General features: G+C 47.5%; 1 long non-coding RNA gene across 1 annotated transcript; it reads left to right on the top strand.

The window, feature by feature from the left end:
- The first annotated feature begins 375 nt into the window (after positions 1 to 375).
- Positions 376 to 15,771, top strand: LOC120979027. The gene is made up of 3 exons (XR_005774227.1): positions 376 to 523; positions 1,237 to 1,241; positions 15,758 to 15,771. It is a non-coding gene; the product is annotated as an uncharacterized LOC120979027 (long non-coding RNA).
- The last annotated feature ends 1,178 nt before the right edge of the window (positions 15,772 to 16,949 follow it).

The raw sequence follows: 16,949 nt of genomic DNA, 5'->3' as shown, positions 1-16,949 counted from the left end.
TTGAAACAAGTGTTCGTCTGTAAGTATAATAAATTATTTTACTATATGGAGGAAGTCAGAGCTTCACTATAGTTGCGATCCCTTGATATCGAACAGGACACTACAGTGGAGGAGAGACACCATCTCGTGTAGCTTGATGGTCGTTTTTCCATGTCCGGAGGGAGGAATGGTTTTGTGCTGGAGCTAAGGAGGCTCGGTTACCAGTGAATAGAAGCACGGTCCTTCGATAAGTACTCTGGTTGACCTTCGCATAGTGATAGTTTCAGAAGAACTGGGGACATCAGGCACATCTAATGGGGGAGGAGCTATTTATCGCTCAACACTTTCCCTGGGTGGAAAACTTGCCACGCCCGGAGCCTCTGTGGGTACCGGGGAAGGGACAACCCACCATTCCTCTTCCTCCTCCTCTAAGGGGATTTCCTCTGTACTCAGAGCAGGAGGAGGCATCTCCTCCACGCACACAGGCTCATCAAAATTACAACGTCTCAACATGTTACGATGCAAGTTTTGTGAGGGCCTCCCAGTCCCTATTGGCTCTACCTCATAGACTGGGATGGCAGGGTCTACCCTCCTCTTCACCATGCATGGGACCGCCTTCCACTGCCCATCCAACTTCCTAGATGGCCGTTTGGCTTTGATCATCACTCGATCACCCAGGGCATACCCATCCCTCTGCACTGGTCTTGGGTTAGGGTGTTTCTCTTGTCCCAGGCGCTCCCCCACAACCTTGTGTATCGCTCTCAGCCGGCGGCGGTGCTCTTGCACCCATGCAGTGGTACTTCTCGGTGGTGGCTCCATCAGATCGGGCATCAATCTCCCGTCCGGCTCTCCAAAACATGAGCATATGTGGGAAGTATTCGGTGGTACTGTGTACCCTTTTGTTATAGGCCAACATCAGTTCATGTAGGTTCTCGGGCCACCGAGAATTTTGGCTGTCAGCAGCATCTGGAGAAAGGTGCAGTTGAACCACTTGCATGCCCCCTTACCTCTGGGGGTGATACAGGGTGGTGCAGAAACATTCAATCCCATACAGCTGGTATAGCTCATTCATTAGAGTGCCCTGAAAACACGCCCCCCTCTTTCAAATGTATCCTCTGTGGACACCCGAACACCTGTATAAAGTGTTTGCAGACCACTTCAGCGGCTGACTGGTCTCCTGTCTGGTCTCTGGTGGGTATAGCCACTGCATACTTTGTGAAATGATCTGTCATGACTAGACAGTACGAGTGTCCCGAGGTAGAGTACCCAATCTGTACATAATTGATCATAAGAAGCTCTAGGGGTGCTGAGTTCTGAATGGCCTGGACAGGAGCCCGCTGTTCGGTACGCTTACTCAGCCCACAGGGTCGACACTTAAGACATGCCTCGGCCACCATGTCTTCCAGATCTGGACAGTGTACCAGCCGTTGGAGCCACTTGAACTTTTTGTCACTCCCAAAATGGGTGCCCCTTTCATGGGCTTCCTGGGTGGCCTCCGGTCCCCATTGACATGGGGATGACAATCTGTTGCCGGTACTGCAGCTCTGACTGTAAGTATATGGTCCAACACAGGAGGCCCTGGGTAACAGTCAGCTTATCCCACTGTCTCAACAAATTTTGGCCCCCTGGAGTCAGACGTGGCTCGTTCTTCTGGTCAAGGCCAGATCTTGGTCCAGACCCATTCTTTCACTTTCCACAGGTCCACGCAGCTTTTCTGGACTCTCTCCCAATCAGCCCGGATGCCACCCCACTTGAATGTGCCACGTCCTGGAACATGGGTAATCGACCAAGGTCAGGAGTTTCAGTGTCCTCTAGCTCCTCATCGGCACTCTACAACCCTACAGGGACTTGGGAGTGTGCATCGGCGTTGCCGTTCTCCCTACCTGACCGGAACTTGATGCGGTATTGGTACTTAGAAAGGCGAACCAACCACCTCTGCTCAAGTGCAACGAGTTTGGCATTTTCCAGATGTGCTAACGGGTTGTTGTCCATCATCACGGTCACCTCTGCACCTGTCAGGTACTCCGTGAACCCTTCGGTCATGGCCCACACTGGTGCCAGTAGTTCCAATTTAAAGGAGCTACAGTATAGTTGTCAGGGTTGAGCTATGACTCCCTCAGAGACCGGCTGCCATAGGCAATGACTCTCTCACGTCTATCCTGGACTTGGGATAACACGGCCCCCAGACCATGTAGACTTCCATCAGTGTACAGCAGGAATGGGGTGTCGCACTGCGCATAAGCCATAATCGGAGCACTGGTCAGTGCCTCCTTCACTGCTTCAAAGACCTCTTGTTTCCAGGGTACCCACTCGATTGGACCATTCTTTGGCCCCCTCACAGTGGCCCTTGATAACTTGTTTAATGAGCACATTTGAGTATAAACCTCCTGTAGTAGCTGGCCAGTCCCACAAATGCCTCTTGTAGTGTACGTGGCTGGGGACACTTCTGGAAAGCCTCCACCTTGCTGGGAGTTGGCTTTACACCCTCCTGTGTGACCAACCACTGGAATGTTCCCAGGGCATTAGGAGGCCAAACGGCATCCAGTTGAACTCATGGTCCCATAGGTAGGATGAAGTCCATCTTCGCTTTGTCCTTCTTGGCCATTGGTACCTTCCAATACCCACTGGCCAGGTCAAGAGTCGAGATGAACTTTGCATGACTCAGGGCGGACAATGACTCCTCAAATCGCGGAAGGGGGTAGGCATCCCAGACGATCTGGGCATTCAGCTTCCGATAATCCACGCAAAACCGGAGACTCATCTTTCTTCCGCACCAAGACTACTGGAGCAGCCCAAGGACTTTGACTTTTCTGGATCATCCGGTTTTACAACATGCTGGCCACCATATCCTTTACCTCCTGTTACATTTTAGGTGGGATTTGTCGGTAACATTCCCTGATTGGTGCAGCATCGCCGGTGGGGATTTCGTGTTCGATGGCGGAAGCACACCTGAAGTCCTCATCATGTCTCGAGAATGCCTCCTGAAATTATCAAAGGGTGTCTTCCAGCAACTTCTGTTATCCTGGAGTCAGGGTCTTGCAGTCCACCCCGATCCGGGCCATGATCACTCGACCGTTCCACTCTGCTGTCAGGGTCTCATTTTGATGGACCTCTACAGCATAGGTCCAGGCTGATTTCCTATCTGGCTGTAGCGTGAAGCTCCTTCGTCGATGGATATCCCCTTCGGACACATAAACTTTGGCCAGCATGGTATTCCCAGGAACGGTTAACTTGAAGTCTTCAACATTGAGGCAGCGTACAGGCACACATCCATCCTTCACAATAGCAAGGGCCCGGGCTACCAGTGGGTGAGTCTGCATTTCCTCTTGGTAAGCGGGCTCGATCAGGACCGTTAGTCTATTCAGTTGTTGTCCAGCCCCCACTGGCAGCATCAATTTATATTCTTGTTGAGGTGGGATCTTCACCGGAGTCCTCCACGGCACATTCACGTGTCCAACATGTACATGTTGCTCTTTGGCAGACTACAGCTCCTCACTATCTGCTGTAGAACCTTCTGGATCGGCCAGTGTGTGGTCCCCCGTTGCCAATATTTTGGCTCTTTTTTGGCATAGATTTGATGGTCTAGGTCTCTCAGCACGTTCATACCTAGTTCATACCTAGCGTGACGTCCATCCCTCTCCAGCACGAATGGTCCAGCAGCACGACCCCCTTCTTGCCGACGTCTTGCCAAAACAGTTGGACCCACATCCAGATTGTCCCTTGGACGTCCATCTCTCTGTTATTGGCAGCTGTCAGCCTGATCACGTTCCCGTCTTCCAGCTCCATCATATGTCCAAAGTGTCTTTCGAAGAACTCCAGAGGTATAAGGGTGCACTCCGACCCTGTATCAACTAGGCAACGTACCTTTTGGCCTTCCAAGTCGGCTTTCATAATGGGACTGCTGGCATATAGGTCATGTTCCTCATGCATAGAGCTTAGCTTCTGGTGTACCACCGCAAGACGCCCAGCTACTGCGGGGGTCGGAAGTTTATCCTCGGCTCAGACCTTATCTTTTCTGGGCACTCTCTGGCCATATGGCCATACTATCGACAAGCCCAGCAGAGGGGCCCTCTTTTGATAAGCCCCCGCACCTGAGTTATCCTGGGTGGAGTGGCGCGGGGCGCTGCGGGTAATTTACGGAGGCCGGGATGATCCTGCCTTCATCTCGGACACTTCCAGCCAAAGTTCTCTCAATTCTATCTGCAGGGCCTGGACCACATTCTTTAAGGACTCTGAGTCTTCAGATGCAGACTGACCTCCTGTGGCATGGGTGCTACTCACTACTCTCGCCGCCACAGGCATGTGCTCTTCCTCTCTCTCCACGGCGGCTAGGAAGACGCTGTAGAATGTCATGTCGGCCGTCGTCCGGGTCATCTCTTGCAATTCGTCCTGTAAGAACTTGTTGGAGAGCCTTACTATGAACTGGTCTCCTAGTAGCTGGTCCACCTCCCAAAAGGCTCCCATGGCCTCTGGGTCTTGCCGCTGTATTTCATTTAACGTCTCCTGTAGGGCATTGGAGTACTGCATCAGTGTCTTGCCCTCTCTCTGTGGTCATTTGAAGAAGTGGCTCCATAACTGCACTACTTTAGTACGCCCTCCCGGGCTCTCTCCAGCAGGAAGAATATTTTCTCTAGGGTGTCTCTATTGGATTCGGGCCTTATCATCACTGTCCGTCTGACGTCACCCTCTAGAGCCCCCAACGCAACCTTTGCCCGCAGCTTGGGGGTCAGGTTACACATTCTAACAGCACTTTGCACCCTTTCTTACCAGTCCTGCAACGTCATGTTTTTAACGTCAAATTTTGGCAGATGACGGAACAATGCCCCCACGGGAATGTACCGTACTGGGATGGGCATGGCGGGGCAATCTGTATCAGCGGTGTTGGGGCAAGTTGGCCTTGGCACACCCTGAGCTGGGTCCTGGACTGGTGCCATATGCTCTGGTGGAAGATCTCCCGCCACATTGCCATCCATAATGGTCACTGTATCCTGCCGACAATGCCAAGATGTAAGCTGTGTACCGGGGTGGGCTCCACAGGATACAGCGAAGTCAAGAACGAGGAAAACAACTCCACCACCAGTTTTTGCCAAAACAGAATTTTACTTAAACATGCAAAACCACAAATACAGGGAACATACAATAAATCTACATACACCCAGCCCGAAGGCTGATACCCTTGTGCTGCACAGAGAGGCGCCATCTTATGGATGCAGGAGGAAAGCGTGGTAATTTACCTACTGGCGGGCACAACTAAAAGAATAACTGTATGGGTTTGTGGTACGGCTAGCCTGCTGTGTAGCACAACAGCTTACAATCTTACAGTGCTCTACAGGATTCCCCCTCCCATAACTGGTGTTGTAGCACGTGCCTGAGTATTCCTTTTGAGCAAAACACCAGCCTGGCTTGAGTTTGTGGGGAAGTTTATCAGCTGTCCGGTGTTAAATGTCCCTTTGAATTATGGAGTCCTTGGAATGAACAATAGCAACACTTGTGGCCTGACACAAACAGAGGCCCTATCTAACTAACTACAGGCCTGGTCTCAGTCTCTAGGCACCAAAACTGTAATGAGGTGCGTTCACGATCTTACCAACCTGGGTCTGCTCTGCCTCCGCTGGTGACTCTGAACAGGACAAATGCCTCTCCAACAAGCATGCAGTCCTACAGTGTATGTTGCTTTGCTCATCAGCTCTCATCAGCGTTCCTGAAAGCAATCCTCATTCCTCTGGACAGGTTCAGGGTCTTGGACACAATCAGCTTCACTTAGCTGCTGCTCTGGCCACTGAGGTATGCTCCCACACCTGGATGCCGTCGGATCCTCTGCTGACACAGTTACTCAATCTTACCTTCCTCTAAGATGATTCCTTTGCCTTCCTCTCCAGGCTCTGTGTAACTTCACCTCTCATGAATATGGAAATATAAGCAGTCTGTAGCCGTGTTTAGGAAACAGCAGCATCTTGTGGCCAAACAGTAGAATGTCAGTCCAGATAATTTAATTTAATCTACACAAACAGCATTCAGACAAGGAGAGCTTTTTCCCCATCTCACAATGACTTCCACTGGAAGCATTCTTTGGGGTTGCAAGGAGGAGAAACAGGAGGAACGTTGTGATTCCTGGCTCTGCGGCACAGTGTCGTTCTCCACGCCATCCTGCTGCGACTGAGAGTGAGCCATCAAATACACTATTTCATCCTCTTCCTTCTCAACTATACTGTTCCGCCTTTCCGAAGCCAGCACAGAGAACTGCAGCCTACTACTACTACTACTACTACTACTACTACTACTACTACTACTACTTTTGGCCAGATAGATGCTGCTGTTATTACTCCACATTCTGGCTCTGGGTCCTTCGTTTGGAACTCTTCAATATCCTAGACATTTTTGGGCATCTCAGATAATGTTGTGAGCTACACTGTGTCATTGAATATAATCAACAACCCCCCCCCCCCCCCAACAAAAAAAAAAGATTCATTATCACTCCCAGATACTTTTGTGTGATACCTTGTCTATTAGTATAGTAATCACGCATATATGCTGCTAGTTTGAATATAATCAGTCCTCAATAAAATGAAAATTGATTGGAAACGCATTTGTAAACACAAAAGTAAAGGGAAACTGATTTAGGACTAAATTTATTATCCCACACAGATACTTGTGTGTGCTGTCCTGTGTATTGGTGTTGATCACCCATATGCTGGTTTAATTTATATAAACAAGTCCCAAAAAATATTTACATTCCAATCAGATGGAAACTTAAAATATGTAAACGGATGACTGAGGCTTGATGCTCAATTTCTTCCTTAATACACACAGGTAGATTGTTGCTATACCTTGTGTCTTGTAATAATTACATATATATGCTGGTTTAATTAATAGTGATAAGTGTTGAAAAATTTGATCCAGCTGCTTCGCTTAATTTTACAAAACAATTTGCTTCGTGACGAATTATGATTGCACCGGTCCCTGTAATTGTACACCTCAGATGCCACATTCATACCTGATTGCGGCTTCTTACAGCAAGATTACAGTGTAAAAAAAAAAAATATATATATATATATATACAATACAGACACACCTTCTCATTGAAAGAGTTTTCTTTATTTTCATGACTATGAAAATTGTAGATTCACACTGAAGGCATCAAAACTATGAATTAACACATGTGGAATTATATACATAACAAACAAGTGTGAAACAACTAAAAATATGTCATATTCTAGGTTCTTCAAAGTAGCCACCTTTTGCTTTGATGACTACTTTGCACACTCTTGGCATTCTCTTGATGAGCTTCAAGAGGTAGTCCCCTGAAATGGTTTTCACTTCACAGGTGTGCCCTGTCAGGTTTAATAAGTGGGATTTCTTGCCTTATAAATGGGGTTGGGACCATCAGTTGTGTTGAGGAGAAGTCAGGTGGATACACAGCTGATAGTCTTACTGAATAGACTGTTAGAATTTGTATTATGGCAAGAAAAAAGCAGCTAAGTAAAGAAAAACGAGTGGCCATCATTACTTTAAGAAATGAAGGGTCAGTCAGCCGAAAAATTGGGAAAACTTTGAAAGTAAGGGCTATTTGACCATGAAGGAGAGTGATGGGGTGCTGCGCCAGATGACCTGGCCTCAGTCACCGGACCTGAACCCAATCGAGATGGTTTGGGGTGAGCTGGACCGCAAAGTGAAGGCAAAAGGGCCAACAAGTGCTAAGCATCTCTGGGAACTCCTTCAAGACTGTTGGAAGACTATTTCAGGGGACTACCTCTTGAAGCTCATCAAGAGAATGCCAAGAGTGTGCAAAGCAGTAATCAAAGCAAAAGGTGGGTACTTTGAAGAACCTAGAATATGACATATTTTCAGTTGTTTCACACTTGTTTGTTATGTATATAATTCCACATGTGTTAATTCATAGTTTTGATGCCTTCATAGTCATGAAAATAAAGAAAACTCTTTGAATGAGGAGGTGTGTCCAAACTTTTGGTCTGTACTGTATATATATATATACAGACTATATATATACAGACTATATATACTGTATATATATATAATCCTACTTGCCCTCATCCATTTCATTGCAAAGAGCCAGCTGTCACGATCGTAATTCTAGATTCAGCGCAACATCTCACTTGGCTTTATCTTTCTTTGCTTTTCTAAGTATGAAAAACTCACTGATAAAAGTGGCCTAAACGGGTGGAAATGCTCCAAACCCAGACACTGTAGCGTGTCTATAACCGGGGGAGCAATTCCTCCGCATGCGGTCCGCAGATAACGGCAATCCCCAGCAAAAAATGTGCGGACCGCATGCACCACAAAGACATTTTACATAAAATGATACATTGCAAACTGTTGTAATTCCTGCACCGTTCACCTGATTTGGATGTAAATAATTTCAAATTAAAGCTGACAATCTGCAGTTAAAGCACATCTTGTTCGTTTCATTTCAAATCCATTGTGGTGGTATACAGAGCCAAAAATGTTAGAATTGTGTTGATGTCCCAATATTTATGGACCTGGCTGTATATACACAAATCACTGAAAAAAATGCACCAAAATGATATGCAACTGACAATACTAGCTAATTCCTCAGGTCGATGTTAAAAGCTGAGAACTTTGTCAATATCTTCCAGTCAGGAACATATAAGAGCCCCTCATGCACCACTGACTGGAAGATATTGGCAAAGTTCTCAGCTTTTAACATCGGCATGAGGAATTAGCTTGTATTGTCAGTTGTGTATCATTTTGGTGCATTTTTTTCAGTGATTTGTGCTTCTCTAAGTATGCACTAATTCTGTCCCTGACTTGCTTCTTTAGTTAGTTTAGCTTCTTTAGGCCTCCTGCACACGAACGTATTTTTTTGCGGTCCGCAAAAACGGGTCCCGTTTTTCCGTGATCCGTGACCGTTTTTTCGTCCGTGGGTCTTCCTTGATTTTTGGAGGATCCACGGACATGAAAAAAAAGTCGTTTTGGTGTCCGCCTGGCCGTGCGGAGCCAAACGGATCCGTCCTGAATTACAATGCAAGTCAATGGGGACGGATCCGTTTGACGTTGACACAATATGGTGCCATTTCAAACGGATCCGTCCCCATTGACTTTCAATGTAAAGTCTGGAGTCCCTTTTATACCATCGGATCGGAGTTTTCTCCAATCCGATGGTATATTTTAACTTGAAGCGTCCCCATCACCATGGGAACGCCTCTATGTTAGAATATACTGTCGGATATGAGTTAGATCGTGAAACCTCATTTCCGACAGTATATTCTAACACAGAGGCGTTCCCATGGTGATGGGGACGCTTCTAGTTAGAATATACTACAAACTGTGTACATGACTGCCCCCTGCTGCCTGGCAGCATCCGATCTCTTACAGGGGGCTGTGATCAGCACAATTAACCCTTCAGGTGCCGCACCTGAAGGGGTTAATTGTGCTATCATCTCCCCCTGTAAGAGATCAGGGCTGCCAGGCAGCAGGGGGCAGACCCCCCCCTCCCCCCTCCCCAGTTTGAATATCATTGGTGGCCAGTGCAGCCCCCCCCCCCCCCCTTCCTCCCTCTATTGTAATAATTCCTTGGTGGCAAAGTGTGCGCCCCCCCGCCCCCCCCCCCCTTCCTCCCTCTATTGTAATAATTCCTTGGTGGCACAGTGTGCGCCCCCCCGCCCCCCCCCTTCCTCCCTCTATTGTAATAATTCCTTGGTGGCACAGTGTGCGCCCCCCCGCCCCCCCCCTTCCTCCCTCTATTGTAATAATTCCTTGGTGGCACAGTGTGCGCCCCCCCCGCCCCCCCCCCCCCTTCCTCCCTCTATTGTAATAATTCCTTGGTGGCACAGTGTGCGCCCCCCCCCTTCCTCCCTCTATTGTAATAATTCGTTGGTGGCACAGTGTGCGCCCCCCCCCCCTTCCTCCCTCTATTGTAATCGTTGGTGGCACAGTGTGCGCCCCCCATTGGCCCTCCTCCCTCTATAGCATTAACAACATTGGTGGCCAGTGTGCGGCCTCCCATCTAGCCCCCCCCCCCCCATCATTGGTGGCAGCGGGTTACTAGCAGTAGTGATTCATACTTACCTGGGAGTTGCGATGTCTGCTTCCGGCCGGGAGCTCCTCCTACTGGTAAGTGACAGTTCATTTAGCAATGACACTTACCAGTAGGTGGAGCTCCCGGCCGGACACGAACATCGCAGCAGCCGGTAAGTATGAATCTTCTACTATTGTACTATTGCTAAGTAACCATGGCAACCAGCATCCTGGTTGCCATGGTTACCGATCGGAGCCCCAGCGATTAAACTGGGACTCCGATCGGAACTCCGCTGCCACCAATGATGGGGGGGGGGAAAGATGGGAGGCCGCACACTGGCCACCAATGTTGTTAATGCTATAGAGGGAGGGGGGGGCCGATGGGGGGCGCACACTGTGCCACCAACGAATAATTACAATAGAGGGAGGGAGGGGGGGGGGGGCGCACACTGTGCCACCAACGAATTATTACAATAGAGGGAGGGAGGGGGGGGGGCGCACACTGTGCCACCAACGAATAATTACAATAGAGGGAGGGAGGGGGGGGGCGCACACTGTGCCACCAACGAATTATTACAATAGAGGAAGGGAGGGGGGGGCGCACACTGTGCCACCAACGAATAATTACAATAGAGGGAGGGGGGGGGCGCACTGGCCACCAATGATATTTAAACTGGGGAGGGGGGGGAGGGTCTGCCCCCTGCTGCCTGGCAGCCCTGATCTCTTACAGGGGGCCGTGATCAGCACAATTAACCCCTTCAGGTGCCGCACCTGAAGGGGTTAATTGTGCCGATCACGGCCCCCTGTAAGAGATCGGGTGCTGCCAGGCAGCAGGGGGCAGTCTTGTACACAGTTTGTAGTGTATTCTAACTAGATGGGAACGCTTCTGTGGCGTCTACTTGCTGGTAGCTGCTGCAGAAATCCGCCCCCTCGCCTTGTTGATTGACAGGGCCAGCCGTGATCTCCTCCTCCGGCTGGCCCTGTCAGTAATTCAAAAATCGCGCTCCTCGCGTCATTCGGCGCAGGCGCTCTGAGATGAGGAGGCTCGTATCCTCAGCACTCCCTCAGTGCGCCTGCGCCGATGACATCACCGAAAGAGAAGACGTCATCGGCGCAGGCGCACTGAGGGAGTGCTGAGGAGACGAGCCTCCTCATCTCAGAGCGCCTGCGCCGAATGACGCGAGGCGCGCGATTTTTCAATTACTGACAGGGCCGGCCGGAGGAGGAGATCACGGCTGGCCCTGTCAATCAACACGGCGAGGGGGCGGATTTCTGCAGCAGCTACCAGCAAGTAGACGCCCTACTTGCTGGTAGAGCCCTCATTTACATATTATAAAAGTTCGTTTTATAAAGAATCGGCCGCATGAAAGTAAGTAAGAGCATTATATTCTCCTATATCGCCCTATAAGAAATCTCACTATCCAAAAAAAAAAAAATGAGTTTTGCGGGGTGACAGAAACCCTTTAAACATTTTATTTTTATTTTTGGGGATAAATAAAATGAACAGGTACTAAAGGTGCAGAAGTGCATTATTGGTCACAAATAGTTTTATCAGGGTCAGCCACCCCATTAGGGATGTCTCACAATGGAGCAGATGACAAGGAGTGGTTGAAGATGACAAGGACACTGTACTGTTTGAGGATACATACTGGCTGTCACAAAGAAGACCAGGAGATGGAGGACAGACTTGTTCTAATTGGGAATGCTGGCCATTTCTATTTTAATATGGGATGTGCTCACATGCAGCAATAGAGGCCTGGTACCTTTGTTTGTAATTGGACGCCAATAGCTTATTTTAATCATACAGATCTTAAACACAGCTGTGGTTTATGTGCCAGCCTTGTGAAGAAAAAAATTCCACTTGGGAGTTGCTTGCACAAAGCTAGAGGCAGCAGTGTTTGACCTAGGTTTAGGATGTTGTGCACCATTAGTGGCATCAGCAGTTCCAAGCTGACCACAATATAAGCATATCCGTTCTTTTGGAGGTTTTGTCTGTACATTGCCTCCACTCTTTATTGCCACAGTGGCCACTATCTATCTCCACAAATGTCTCCTCCTTATCAACCCAATCCAGCTCAGTTCTGTCTGCCACACAATCATCATCATAGTCCTCACCTGCCCCACAATTTTTATCAGACTGTGATATATCATGATGGGCTCCTTGGTTCCCCTCCCGATTCCCTGCTCAGCATTTGCTCAGAGTGCCACTTTCCCTACCACTGTCCCTACCACCACCATGGCTACCAAGTGCCATCACCACTATCCCCAACACAGCCTACCCCTGAACCTACTCCTCATGGCAGTCCAAATGCTGACTGATTTCACACATGTCATCAACAGAGAGAATCTCTTGGTATCTTCCATAGCATGTGGTAGGGTTTTGTTGCAACTCAATGGATTCTCTGGGGCTGCAATGAGGAATAGCTGGAAGAAAGACTTGACCCCTGGCTCCAAGGCATGGTGTCAGACTCAGGTGAACTCTATGTCATCCTGCTTTGACTGAGAGGAGGAGTGAGCCATTTAGTCCACATTCTCTTCCTTAGTGTTCTGAATAAAAAGGCTGTGCCTTTCGGAAGCCAGGGAAAACTATGGCCTACCACTACTACTGCCTTGATTGCTGCTTCTTTTACCCTCCACACCACCAATTTAATGATCCAGGATAGGCCATTAATTGATTTCTGTCTACTGTTTTATTTGCTTTTAGAATTGCAGATTCAAAAAGACCCTTCTTTATTGTTAAGACACACATTGCAAACTTGTAATGCGAAGGGGGTTAAACTTCTTTTAAATATAACTTATCTCCCAGAGAAGCCCACATACAGGTACATCAATGAAGAAAAAAAAGTTGTGACTCTTGGAATGCAGCAACAATTTTAAATTGTATTATAAATAATTCAAGCTGTGAGAAGTGTGACCAGCTCAGCTTGATGACCACCAAGGATAAAGCCAACAATAGGGCATACGGGCCTTGGGATAAAGACAGACAGGATTTCTGAGGAAAAGTGCAGCCTGATCTGTAAGTGTGTTAAGCCTCTGAGTATCTTGCAAGAACATTGTGCCTGCCATTTGCATAAGCCTGCTTGTGACTGCTGCTGACATATGGAACTGAACAAAAGATTGTAAATAGTTGATTGTTTCCAGTAAAAGGAAGTTTTGGTTCACTGCAACTTGTGTTCTTCCATTATTACTGCAACAAATCGGTGTGCCACCGTTACCGGCACTGGCGTCACGAACTTTAAGGGATCTTGCCACCGGCACATTAAACCTACAACACCTAGGGCACCTCACCTACCACCTGACCTGGTCCCTATATACAGAGAGTGCCCCAGAGGATCCAAGTGCCAGCCTCTCCATCACTGCTGTATGCCTGCCCAGGGTCTTTCATAAACTGTGAGTAACCAAGAGCAACCCTCGTTTTGCCTATTAACCGTGACCTCACCATCGCAATACCCTGCAGGGCTGCGTACTGCAGATCCTCCAGCAGCCAAGGGGATATTGAGACTGACGTATCACTTTTGGGTCTTGATGAATCTCCCCCAATGTTTGACCTTTTAAATAGGCCTCGAGACATAATTTACGGGTAATTGCGCCTCTTCAATGCAGATGGGTAAGATGCTCTATTACACAGGTTATATGCACACAAAACACAGATTACGCATAACATACAAGTCTAAGGGCTCATTCAGACGGCCGTATGCTGTCCGCAAAAAAACTGAATGCTATCTGTTTTTATGCGGATCTGCAAAAAAACGGATAGCATTCAGTATTTTTGCGGAGCCATAGACTTCAATGGGGCCATGTCCTGATTTTCACTGACAAGTATAGGACATGTTTCATTTGTTTTGCGGAACCGTGGAATAGAAAAGGGCCCCATAGAAGTGAATGGGTCAGCATCTAATCCACAAAAAAAACGGATCCGCATTTTTGCGGATAGCATACGGCCGTCTGAATGAGCCCTAACAGTGTTTCTAAAAGCAGAAGTAAAACATTTTCACAATTGTACATACATGTTGCATGTTTTATCTTTTGGGGGATGTAACCCATGTTCCAATTTAACTAAATAAGTTCCATATGTGAGCTGAAAGATCCCTGCCAACATTATATCTCCATGTTTAGTATACACAGAAGTATCTCCTGTTGAATTAAGTGAACATTTTTTCCACAGCTTAGTTGTGTGGGAAGCAGGGAGCAAGAGCAATACTACAGATGTGATCTTTAGCAAAGCTAATCTGAAAAAAAAAAAAAAGATTAAATTATTAAATTTTATGAAATTTCTACAATATGAAACTTGTAGCCCTTGCTTCTTATATGTCAATATAGATAATTCTGTAAACAAAACGTCATTGTAATGAAAAAGTAATATGTCTGACACAACCGACCTATTCTCCTCAAACCAACAGTGCTAAAAAGTAAAAATAAAAATATTACTAAAATATTGCTAAAACTCTTACAGAGATATTATCTCCTAGAAGCAATGATATACAAAACTCCAGAACAAAATCTGTATGCCGCAGTATAAAATTAGAAACATACAGGGGTACAGTAGTGTTACAGTAGGGTGCTGTATTAAAGTATATTTTGGACTAAAAAATTCACTTTTTCCACAAGAATAAATCTTGCTAAAAAATGCCAGCAGTACCCGACCTGCCTGACTGCTTCTTTATTAATCTTGCAGAGCACTCATACAGCATTTTGCCCTGCCTGTCTGTCCCTGAGTGATCGCAGCAGACAAGAGAGGAGGAGAACTGTGTGAAAAAGTCGGAGGGGCCAAACCAGATACATTAGTGCCATGTGTGTGTCAGCTGTGTATGCAGCAGAGCTGTATGTTGGTGTCCGTTTTGCATGTAGCCCCACTGTGTGTAATAATCTAACCGATAAATGTGATGTCACAGGCCTAGGAAAGGCTGAAGCACCCAATAGAATGCTGCAGTCTCTTCAAACAGTGATCGGCGGACTCCCACCCATCACATATTGATGGCCTATCCCGAGGATAGACCATCAATATGCAAGTTTTGGAAAACTCCTCTAAATAAAGTGCAAGAATCTATTCGGCTAAGGCTACTTTCACACTGCCGTTTCTGGGTCCGCCTGTGAGATCTGTTTCAAGGCTCTCACAAGCGGCCCCAAACGGATCCGTTTAGCCCCAATGCATTCTGAATGGATGTGGATCCATTCAGAATGCATCAGTTTGGCTCCGTTCCGCCTCCATTCCGCTCTGGAGGCGGACACCAAAACGCTGCTTGCGGAGCCAAGTGGATCCGTCCTGACTTACAATGGAAGTCAATGCGGACGGATCCGTTTACATTGACACAATATTGGTGCAATTGTAAACGGATCAGTCCCCCATTGACTTTCAATGTAAAGTCAGGACGGATCCGTTTGACTTAGACTTAGACTTTTTTTGACTAAGTGTATGGATACCATAGTTTGCATTTATAGGTGCGGATCCGTCTGTGCAGACACCAGACGGATCCGCACCTAACGCAGGTGTGAAAGTAGCCTAACATACAAGGCAAGGTTTAAAAATAACTTTTCACAAATTATCACACCCCTCAACTTACTAGAAGTACAGCACATTCTCATAGTAATACTCTACTCTTAAATTATAGCTAAGGCTATTTTATTCACTAAAATGTCAGGATCCCCTGACAGAAGCCCAGCGAACCCCATTATAGTCTGTGAAATTTGATGTAAATGGCACTTCCTTTACTTTTGCTCCTCTGCTCCTATAATGGAACAGAAAAATGAAAATAATGAATTGGGCATGTGAACGAAGCCATAGAATATTCCATAGTTAAGGCCTCAGGCGCAGGATACTCAGGCTGTAGGGGGCGTACTACAGAGTTATATGGTACTCAGTGTGACATATACAGTGTTATCCTCCCTGACATGCATTGGAGTATGCCATGATTTTTATTTCTGCTAGATTTGTATGAAAATAAATAAATTATAGTGAGCACTCAATATCTGTTGTCATATATCAGGTCTAATATATAATTTGTGGTCGTGGCAACCAAGTACGTACCTATCCTACCTAGCATACCCTATCCCTAAGCGGTCAGAGTTGTGCCGTAACCGCGTCGTGGAGGGAGGCCTGAAAGAGGGCATCCCCTTTGAGAGTAACAGAAGAAAGGGGTGGGTGGGAGGGAGAACTCTGCACGTCGTACGCATGTGGGAGGGTGCCGGCCGTTGAAGTAGGTGGCCAAGCCCCTCCCACAAATACAGGCCAATGAATCGGCCTTTACACTTGTGGTCGTGGCAACCAAGTACGTACTTATCCTACCTAGCATACCCTATTCCTAAGCGGTCAGAGTTGTGCCGTAACCGCGTTGTGGAGGGAGGCCTGAAAGAGGGCAAAAAGACATACTGATAGGCAGAAGTAATTTATTGCAAAGTCGTTACAAAGCCAAAGTTTGAAAGGCTGCCGACATTTCTGTTTCGGGGTGAGGTATGTAACGATTGAAACAAGACGAGTGCCAACGCCCCAGTTTCTGTATGACATGCGCAGGCACTCGGTTTTTGGAGGCCGCGGATGCGGCACCTATGCGAAATGAATGACCCGAAATAGTGGCAGGGTCACCGCCCGTGCTGGCCACGAGTGACCTTACATGGGATATGAACTGATGGGTGGTGAGTGGAACCCCCCCGAAGGGTAACAATGGACTATTCGGTCCGGCCTCGGACAAGGCAGACCGTAACTGACGAAGCACCGTCACCGGACACCATTGGTGTGCTGTGGGAAAGAAGGATACCGGAACAGGGGGGCCCATCTGGGAGGTCTTGGACGTTTTGAGCAGTAATATGAACCCGTCGGAGTTCTGGACCAGCTGACTGACCGTGAGGAACTTGCTACTGCCTGGCGAACAGGTGAACTCCCCAGGTCTCAGGAAGCCGTAAAAGGCTAGATAGATGGCGGATTTAAGTACCAAGCTGGCCAAAACCCCGAAAGGATTACCATCCAAGGCGTCGGACAG

The sequence above is a fragment of the Bufo bufo genome, chromosome 9 (assembly GCF_905171765.1).
Source record: "Bufo bufo chromosome 9, aBufBuf1.1, whole genome shotgun sequence".
Taxonomy (NCBI): Eukaryota; Metazoa; Chordata; class Amphibia; order Anura; family Bufonidae; genus Bufo; species Bufo bufo.
Note: the sequence above shows the minus strand (reverse complement) of the source record. Positions and strands in the feature narration are given on the sequence as shown.